Source organism: Alligator sinensis, unplaced genomic scaffold (genome assembly GCF_000455745.1).
Source record: "Alligator sinensis unplaced genomic scaffold, ASM45574v1 scaffold317_1, whole genome shotgun sequence".
Lineage (NCBI taxonomy): Eukaryota > Metazoa > Chordata > Crocodylia > Alligatoridae > Alligator > Alligator sinensis.
In genome coordinates this window covers 312,630-322,315 of record NW_005842582.1, presented here as the reverse complement: position 1 = coordinate 322,315, position 9,686 = coordinate 312,630, and positions in this window count along the sequence as shown.

Genomic DNA, 9,686 nt, shown 5'->3' with positions numbered 1-9,686 from the left:
CGGCATTCAGACAGCGTGCAGAGGATCCCAGAGGGGTGAGAGTCTGGAGCCACAAGTAGCCACCCAGGCATTGACCGTTCCAGGGTAGAGTTCTTATCTGCCATGGGGGAGACCTGGGTTTGAAGGCATCAGAGGGGTGAATTGCTGGGGAGAGGGAATTCACACTGGGTAAAAGAGTTCCTTCACTTCTTCCCATCCCCCCTCTGGGGTGCCTCTGCCCTAAATTTTGTGAACCTGCACCTTATAGCTTGTGAAACCCTGTGCCTCAAGCTAGTTGTTGATTTGCATCTGCTAGATGTATATGTGTACCTTACTTTACTGAATCCCCTCTTGTTCTCCTGCACCCATTTCCATCTCCACCTCTTTGTCATAGCTTAACCTGGTTCTTTTCCTATTAAACCCGTATATGGTTAAGTTCCAACTGGTCTCAGCTCTACTCTATGGGGGATAGGAGGGAAGCACCTTCCCCTCCCACAGTATACTAGCACTTGCTAAATCCCTTCAGTTAGCGAGGGGGTACCTTGTCAGAGTACCATCCGGGTTACACAAGAATATTGGAACTGGGCGGGAGGATGGCTGATTGGGCCAGGGGTGTTGGGAAAGGACAGGGTGATTGGAGGCTTGTCCATGCTTGTTGACTATGAGAAAAGAACCATGCAAGAGCAAGCAGGCCCCCAGACCTTGGTCCCCATCAGCCTTTTGCCCTGGAGTCCGTGCTCTGTGCCCATCCACATATGCCATGAAGGAAGCCTATGCCAGGCATGTACTCTACCCACTGTGTCAACACAGAAGTATTTCTTATGTGTCCAATCCCGGGATGCCTCTCACCTCTGGAAAGTGACAAAGGAGACCACCAGGTGAAGGTGGGCACCAGTTAACCAGTGAGTGCCTCCAGACCCCGTGCCTCCTCTGCTGCTGAAGCCACACTTTGGGCTAGCATCTCAGCTCCCTCTACTTTTTCTGGATGAACCCCATGCCCTATCCCTGGCTCCTACAGTATTACATTTCTGCAGCTCCTCTGAGAGGCGGGCACATTCTGCTGGGGTAATGGGGAGTGCCCTCTGCCCTGTCTGGTGACTCTGTATAAAATCAGTGATTGCCCCACAGCTCCTGGGCACTGAAGTTTTGGCCAGCACTCTCTTTGTGCTTGTATTGAGTAAGAGCTCCCTTGCTCTGTGACTGCCATAGAAGCGCAGAGTACCAGCACTTGGCTGTCTGCATCCAATGCTTCTTCTACACTAGGCCTCTTCCTGCATAAGGAAAGAAAGAGGAGGTCTTGCGAACCAGGGTATGAGGAGTCTGTCCTAAGGGTTAGGGCCCAGATTAGAGACCACAATGAGGAAGTAAAAGGGCTAGATTCAGCAGGCCAAAAGCCAAGCAACTGGAGACAAGACAAGGGTCAGGAGTCACATAAAGACCTGAGATCAAGAGCCAGGAATCCAGAGCCTGAGGCAGGAGCCAAGCAAAATGACAGGAGAAGGGGGCAAGGTAAACGCAGGGACCAAAGCAGGAGCAGAGGGCAACACAGCATGTTAGCCAGGCAATGAGGAAAACGGAGCTACAGCTGGGAGATGAAGTGAAGCAGCAGCCATCATTCGGCAGGACCTGCAAGTGGTGCAACAATGAGTTCACTTCCACCATTCAGTTACTTACATGTTGTTAGACACATCATGAGCAGATGATATATATTTTTAGCACCTTAACCGGTAATTTTGGATTCCATCCTAACCTGGTTCTTTAAAATTGGAGAATTTTCTCAGCCTCCTCAGTACTTCCCCTACTGAGATCTGGACTTCACTTTGATTAATTATGCCATTTCATCTTCATCAGTCACAGTAGCGGGAGCAGCAGCAGCCAAAATTACCCACTATTTTACAAATACATTCTTGCCCTGAAGAATCTACAGGATAAGATTTTCAAAAGTGATTGTTAATTTTGGGTCTGTCATTTATGTCTATAGAACCTGAGAGACCTTAAAGAGCCTTCATTTTAAGAGGGTGAAGATGTCTTACTTTCTGAAAAAACAGCTGCTTTAAGATAAAAGGTTTATTTGGAAATGACAAAATATTTACTGTTAACATTTTTTATGTTAACATTTTGACTACCCTTAAAGTATTTCATCTCAGTTTGTAGAGCTGTCCTGGAATGACTCACTTCAACCTAGTACTAACAAGCATTTCCCAGAAAGAAGTGTTGCGTCCTCAGAGCTGTAAGTCTCCCATGCTGTTGCCCCCATGCTCTCCTATGGGCAAGGTTCCCTTGATGCATTACAGTCCATAGAACAGGCCGTCCAAAGAGCATCCCCTATGGGACAATGCAGCACAATGGAAGAACAGTTAAGCAGTACATGGATTCAAAGTGAAATGTTTTAGAACAGTCCAAAAACAAAATTATTGAAATTAATCTTTTCCAGACCAGCTCTCGTACTCATCCTGAACAGCTTTAATACCAAGGGTTCTCTTAACCCCTAAGCAATTTATATTGCTCAGTGGGCACATCCACACGAGGCACTTTACTGCACAGTAGAACTAATAACTGTCAGTAATTGTCTGCATCTACACTTGCAAAAGCGTACTGTGCAGTAAGTGGCTCTAATTGCAAGTAAATTTGCTACCTCCAAATTCAAGTAGCAAATTCTCAAGATTAGTAGCTGTGCAGTAGTATGCATGTAGATGCCTGCCTGGCAACAAATGTGCTCCCAATCAGCTGGGCAACAGGGGGCGGGAGATTGTTCTCTGCTTCCTGTGAAGGTGCCTAGTGCCAGGACAGTCTCCCCTTTCCAGAGCCCGGGCAGGAATAATGGCCCCCTACCCCAGCAGCTGGGAGCTCCCAGCCCTCATTTTCCAATCATAGGTTTGGGACTGGGGCTGAAAGATCCTTATCTCACAGTGCCAGCTCCATGGTCATGAGGCAAGCATTGTGAGAGAAGGATGTCCCACCTCAGGTCCTACGGCCATGGGGCTTGGGCTGGGAAACAAGGATCTCTCAGCTTCAGCCCTGTGATTGCGGAGTGGGGGCTGGGAGCTCCCAGGTTCAGGAGCAAAGACCCAGCCCACACCAGGAGACAGCTCTCTTGGCCCCTGGGCTAGGACCCAGGGGGAGCCTAGTGCTTCCCTGGCTGCTGCAGGGTCTGGTTGGAGGGCTGCAGGAACAGAATCAGTTTGCTACTAGGAGCAGCAAATCTGCTCTCATGTCCCTGCACGTGTAAACATGTGCCCGGGAGCATTTACTCTTGAGTAACTTACTTGAGAGTAAACTGCTCCCATAACTTTGGCATGTGTAGACATGCCCAGTAATGATCTCTGATGCAACTGGTCCTTAGGCTTAGACCCACCAACTCTTTCATTTCCTTGCAATCCCTTTTGGCGTATTCAGACTGCATAGAGAAGTGTTGGCCAACCTGCAGCACAACTGCTACAAATGGCATGGGTATGCTCTGTGGGTGGCAAATGGCAGATCTGGGAGGGGGCAAACAGCACAGCAACACAAGTGCAGGGAGTAAAGCAGCAGATCAAACAAGAAGAAGCCCATGGCGGGGAGCAGACAGCAGAACAGCATATCAAAAAGGTTGTACAGGGCACAGACAAGAAAGTAGAACAGCAGATCAGGTGTATTCTTGAACATTACCCAGTGTGTTTGAAACAACCTCTCCATTAACCTTTGCCAATCTCTGTTCTCTTGTGTTCCTCAGGTTTCTTAAAATAATGCTATTCAAGCTATGGACATGTTGATCATAGGATCACAGAGTCATAGGAAAGTATGGTTGGAAGGGATCTTATGAGGTCATTTACTTGAGCCTCCTGCACAAAGAAGAAACATCCCTGACTAAACTGCCCTATCCAAGTGTCTATCTAAACTGTTCTTGAAATTGCCAGGAATGAGATTCCAAAACTTCTTTACGTATCCTATTCCAATGCTTGACCACTTGCATAGGCAGAAAATTCTGCCTAATCTCCAACCTAAATTGTCTGTGCTGCAGTTTGAGACCATTGTTCCTAATTCTGTCCTCTACAGCCACACAGAAAAGGCTATCTCCCTCCTCTTTATAACTGCTTTCAGGTATTTGAAGACTGACTCAATCTTTTCTTCTCCAGACTATATAATCCCAGTTCTTTTAGCCTTTTCTCAAAAATCATTGCACAACAGGTATGCTCCCCTCACCACATGTAAGGAGGCCCTGATGGAGGCACTGGAGAAGGAGAAGCATAGTCAGCAAACTGTCACCCACAAGAGGAGGCACAGGGTGGTCGTGGTGGGGGACTCCCTCCTGCGGGGCACCAAAGGACCCATCTGCCATCCAGTTCCCCTAGCTTGAAAGATCTGCTGCCTCCCTGGGGCCCGCATCCAGGATGTTGCGGAGAGGATCCCTAGGCTCATCTCACCCTCCAACCACTAGCCCATATTCCTCATCAACGTGGCATGAATGACACGGTCAGAAGTAATCCAGACTGGGTCATGAGTGACTACAGGGCTCTGAAGGCTGAGCTCAAGGGATAGGGGGTGCAGGTAGTCTTTTCCTCTGTGCTTCTGGTCACAGGTCATGAACCTAGGAGGGTAGGATGTGTCATTAAATGAACCGATGACTCCGGCGGTGTTGCTACCAAGAGAGCTTTGGTTTCTTTGATTACGGTGCACGTTTCAGGGAGAGAGGACTCCTGGGAAGGAACGGTATCTTCCTCATATAGAGGGGTAAGTCCCTGTTCTCAACCAGGATGGCCAATTTTCTACATAGGGCTTTAAACTAAGATCACTGGGGGACAGGGAAACATTGACTAGAGCATGGCTGGGGACCAGCACACAAGAAAGTTCCAATGTTGGAAACACTAGGAGTGCCACCAGACCCTGTGCCTCCTCTGCTGCTGAAGCCACACTTTGGGCTAGCATCTCAGCTCCCTCTGCTTTTTCTGGATGAACTCCATGCCCTATCCCTGGCCATCATTCGGCAGGACCTGCAAGTGGTGCAACAATGAGTCCCCATGATCCCCCTGAGGGGTTGGGCTGGCTGACATCCTGCCGCCCAGCTTGCTACAGGCCCATCAAGCACGACTGATTCCAACCAGGCAAGTCTGGAGCTTAGTGCAAGTCCTTCACTTCACCAGGAGAGTTATTCTCAGGGATTGCCTAGCATCCTACATCTGCCCAGATGCCCCAATAGCCAAGTGACTAGGGCACTTGCTCAGTTCTTGCATCTCTCCTACTTCCCAGCCCAGTGCTCTAACCACTAGGCAACAGGCCTCTCTCAAGCTCTTCTCTTCAAGCAGAGCTACTTCCCCTTGCATTTCATAAACATTGGCTACAATAGGTAGAGAGCAGGAAGGATGTTTTTGCCCCGTTAGGTGTGAAGGTCCAGGCTAGAATCCAGGACCCCTTTCCCAAAGGTGATACTCAATCATCTTGTGAGATCCCATGTTGTACTCTGACCTTGTCTAGATTGTATCATTGTATTCCAAAACAACACGTACTTCTCCATGCTACCCCTGCATATAAATTCAAATAGCAATGCATTGAGTTTGATCATGTGAGGGTGTCTTCTGAGCCATTTGTATGAAACTTGCCTTAGGCTTTTGTCTAATCTCCCTAGAATAAATGCAGGTTCTCTCATTTTCTTCTGGTATCTGTAAGTGAGTGTTGTCCACCATCAGATGGTTCTTCACCCAACATGACTTCTTTGGCATCCTTGTGTCCCTGAAGAAACACCTTTTCACCACACTTGACCAGTCTTTCATCCATTATTCCAGTAAGGAGCTTCCAGTCCATGGGCAAGCAAGCTAAGTATCTTGCACCTTTGAATCTGCTCTTTCCTTCCACATGCTTTTTTTTTAATGGGCAGGGTGTTCCCTTCCACCATTCAGTTAGTTACATGTTGTTAGACACATCATGAGCAGATGATATATATTTTTAGCACCTTAACCGGTAATTTTGGATTCCATCCTAACCTGGTTCTTTAAAATTGGAGAATTTTCTCAGCCTCCTCAGTACTTCCCCTACTGAGATCTGGACTTCACTTTGATTAATTATGCCATTTCATCTTCATCAGTCACAGTAGCGGGAGCAGCAGCAGCCAAAATTACCCACTATTTTACAAATACATTCTTGCCCTGAAGAATCTACAGGATAAGATTTTCAAAAGTAATTTTTAATTTTGGGTCTGTCATTTATGTCTATTGAACTTGAGACACCTTAAAGAGCGTTCATTTTAAGAGGGTGAAGATGTCTTACTTTCTGAAAATCCATCTGCTTTAAGATCCGTTAAAATGGACACACTCAGAATTGATGTTCTCAGAATCACTAAACTCTTGGGATACATTCTCCAATAAATCCTTGGTACCATAAATTCAATGGTACTGTATTATATTGGGTTTTTATTTCATGGTAAATTATATATTAATACGTTTTCAGTCCTAATCAGAAAAAAAAAACGGTAAGTTTATTTTTAGATGAACAGTTCCAAATAAAAGGTTTATTTGGAAATGACAAAATATTTACTGTTGACATATTTTATGTTAACATTTTGACTACCCTTAAAGTATTTCATCTCAGTTTGTAGAGCTGTCCTGGAATGTCTCATTTCAACCTAGTACTAACATGCATTTCCCAGAGAGGAGTGTTGCATCCTGGGAGCTGTAAGTCTCCCATGCTGTTGTCCCCATGCTCTCCTATGGGCAAGGTTCCCTTGATGCATTACAGTCCATAGAACAGGCCGTCCAAAGAGCATCCCCTATGGGACAATGCAGCACAATGGAAGAACAGTTAAGCAGTACATGGATTCAAAGTGAAATGTTTCAGAACAGTTCAAAAACAAAATTATTGAAATTCATCTTTTCCAGACCAGCTCTCGTAGTCATCCTGAACAGCTTTAATACCAAGGGTTCTCTTAAACCGTAAGCAATTTATTTTGCTCAGTGGGAACGTCCACACGAGGCACTTTACTGCACAGTAGAACTAATAACTGTCAGTAATTGTCTGCATCTACACTTGCAAAAGCTTACTATGGAGTAGTGGCTCTAATTGCAAGTAAATTTGCTACCTCCAAATTCAAGTAGCAAATTTACTCAAGATTAGTAGCTGTGCAGTAGTATACATGTAGATGCCTGACTGGCAGCAAATGTGCTCCCAATCAGCTGGGCAACAGGGGGCGGGAGATTGTTCTCTGCCTCCTGGGAAGTTGCCTAGTGCCAGGACAGACTCGCCTCTCCAGAGCCCGGGCAGGAACAATGTCCCCTTTCCCCAGCAGCCGGGAGCTCCCAGCCCTTATTTTCCAATTGTAGGTTTGGGACTGGGGCTGAAAGGTCCTTATCTCACATGCCAGCTCTGTGGTCATGGGGCAGGCATTGTGAGAGAAGGATGTCCCACCCCAGGACCTATGGTCATGGGGCTTGGGCTAGGAAACAAGGATCTCCTAGCCTGGGCCCTGTGATTGCGGAGCAGGGGCTGGAAGCTCCCAGTTTCAGGAGCAAAGACCCAGCCCCGACCAGGAGAAAGCTCTCTCCTGGCCCCTGGGCTAGTACTCTGAGGGAGCCTAGAGCTCCTCCTGGCTGCTGCAGGGGCTGGTAGCAGGGCTGCAGGAAGCAGAATCAGTTTGCTACTAGGAGCAGCAAATCTGCTCTCGTGTCCCTGCACATGTAAACATGTGCCCGGGAGCATTTACTCTTGTGTAACTTACTTGAGAGTAAACTGCTCCCATATCTTTGGCATGTGTAGACATGCCCAGTAATGATCTCTGATGCAACTGGTCCTTAGGCTCAGACCCACCAACTCTTTCATTTCCTTGCAAACCCTTTTGGCGTATTCAGACCGCATAGAGAAGTGTTGGCCAACGTGCAGCACAACTGCTACAAATGGCATGGATATGCTCTGTGTGTGGCACATGGCAAATCTGGGAGGGGGCAAACAGCACACCAACACAGGGGCAGGCAGTACAGTAGCAGATCAAACATGAAGCCCATGGCTGAGAGCAGAAAGCAGAACAGCAGATCCAAAAAGTTACATAGGGCAGGGACAAGAAAGTCGAACAGCAGGTCAGGTGTATTGTGGCACATTACTCAGTGTGTTTGAAACAACCTCTCCATTAACCTTTGCCAATCTCTGTTCTCTTGTGTTCCTCAGGTTTCTCAAAATAACGCTATTCAAACTATGGACATATTGATCATAGGATCACAGAGTCATAGAAAAGTATGGTTGGAAGGGATCTTATGAGGTCATCTGCTTGACCCTCCTGCACAAAGAATAAACATCCCAGACTAAAATGCCCCAGCCAAGTGTCTAGGTCAATTGAAAACTCTGCTTATCTCCAACCTAAATTGTCTGTGCTGCAGTTTGAAACCATTGTTCCTAATTCTGTCCTCTACAGCCACATAGAAAAGGCTATCTCCCTCCTCTTTATAACTGCTGTCAGGTATTTGAAGACTGACTCAATCTTTTCTTCTCCAGACTAAATAATCCCAGTTCTTTTAGCCTTTCCTCAAAAATCATTGCACAACAGGTATGCTCCCCTCACCACACATAAGGAGGCTCTGATGGAGGCACTGGAGAAGGAGAAGAGCAGTCAGCAAACTGCCACCCACTAGAGGAGATGCAGGGTGGTCGTGGTGGGGGACTCCCTCCTGCGGGGCACCAAAGGACCCATCTGCCATCCAGTTCCCCTAGCTTATTAGATCTGATACCTCCCTGGGGCCCACATCTAGGATGTTGTGGAGAGGATCCCTAGGTTCGTCTGGCCCTCCAACCACTACCCCATGCTCCTCATCCACGTGGCATGAATGACACGGTCAGAAGTAATCCATACTGGGTTATGAGTGATTACTGGTCTCTGAAGGCTGAGCTCAAGGGATCGGGGGTGCAGGCAGTCTTTTCCTCTGTGCTCCCGGTTACAGGCCACAAACCTAGGAGGGAAGGATGCATCGAAAAAGTGAACCAATGACTCCAGTGGTGGTGCTACTGAGAGGGCTTTGGCTTCTTCGACCACAGCGCACATTTCAGGGAGAGAGGGCCCCTGGAAAGTGACAGCATCCACCTCACATGGAGGGGTAAGTCCCTGTTCTCAGCCAGGATGGCCAATTTTCTAGATAGGGTTTTAAACTAAGATCGCCAGTGGATGGGGGGACACTGACTGGAGCATGGCTGGGGACTGGCACACAAGAAAGCTCCAAAGTTGGGAACACTAGGAGAGCCACTCTTGCAAGAGTTGAGTGAATGGTTCTCCCTCAACATGACAAAATTGAGGGTCTCAATTGGAGGATTCAAGTGCCTGTACACTAATGCCAGGAGCATGGGGAACAAGCAGGAGGAGCTAGCCCTCCTACTTTCCAGTGGGCATTATGATCTAGTAGGGATTACAGAGACCTGGTGGGACTCCTCACATGATTGGAACATAAACATAGAGAGCTACACCCTGCACAGAAGGAACCAAGTAGGGAAGAAAGGTAGCGATATAGCTCTCTATGTGAGGGAGCAGTACACCTCCTTGGAGGCTGACATCGGCTCCAAAGAACAGCAACTCAAAACCCTCTGGGTCAAACTATGGGAGGGGGCATGGTGAGAGAGACCTAAATGTAGGTGTATACTACAGACCACCAAACCAGGGGGAGGATCTCGATCTGGAGTTCTCTCAAGAACTGGCAGAGGACACGTGCATATGAGACATGGTCATCATGGGTGACTTCAATTACCCAGACATCTCTTGGGAG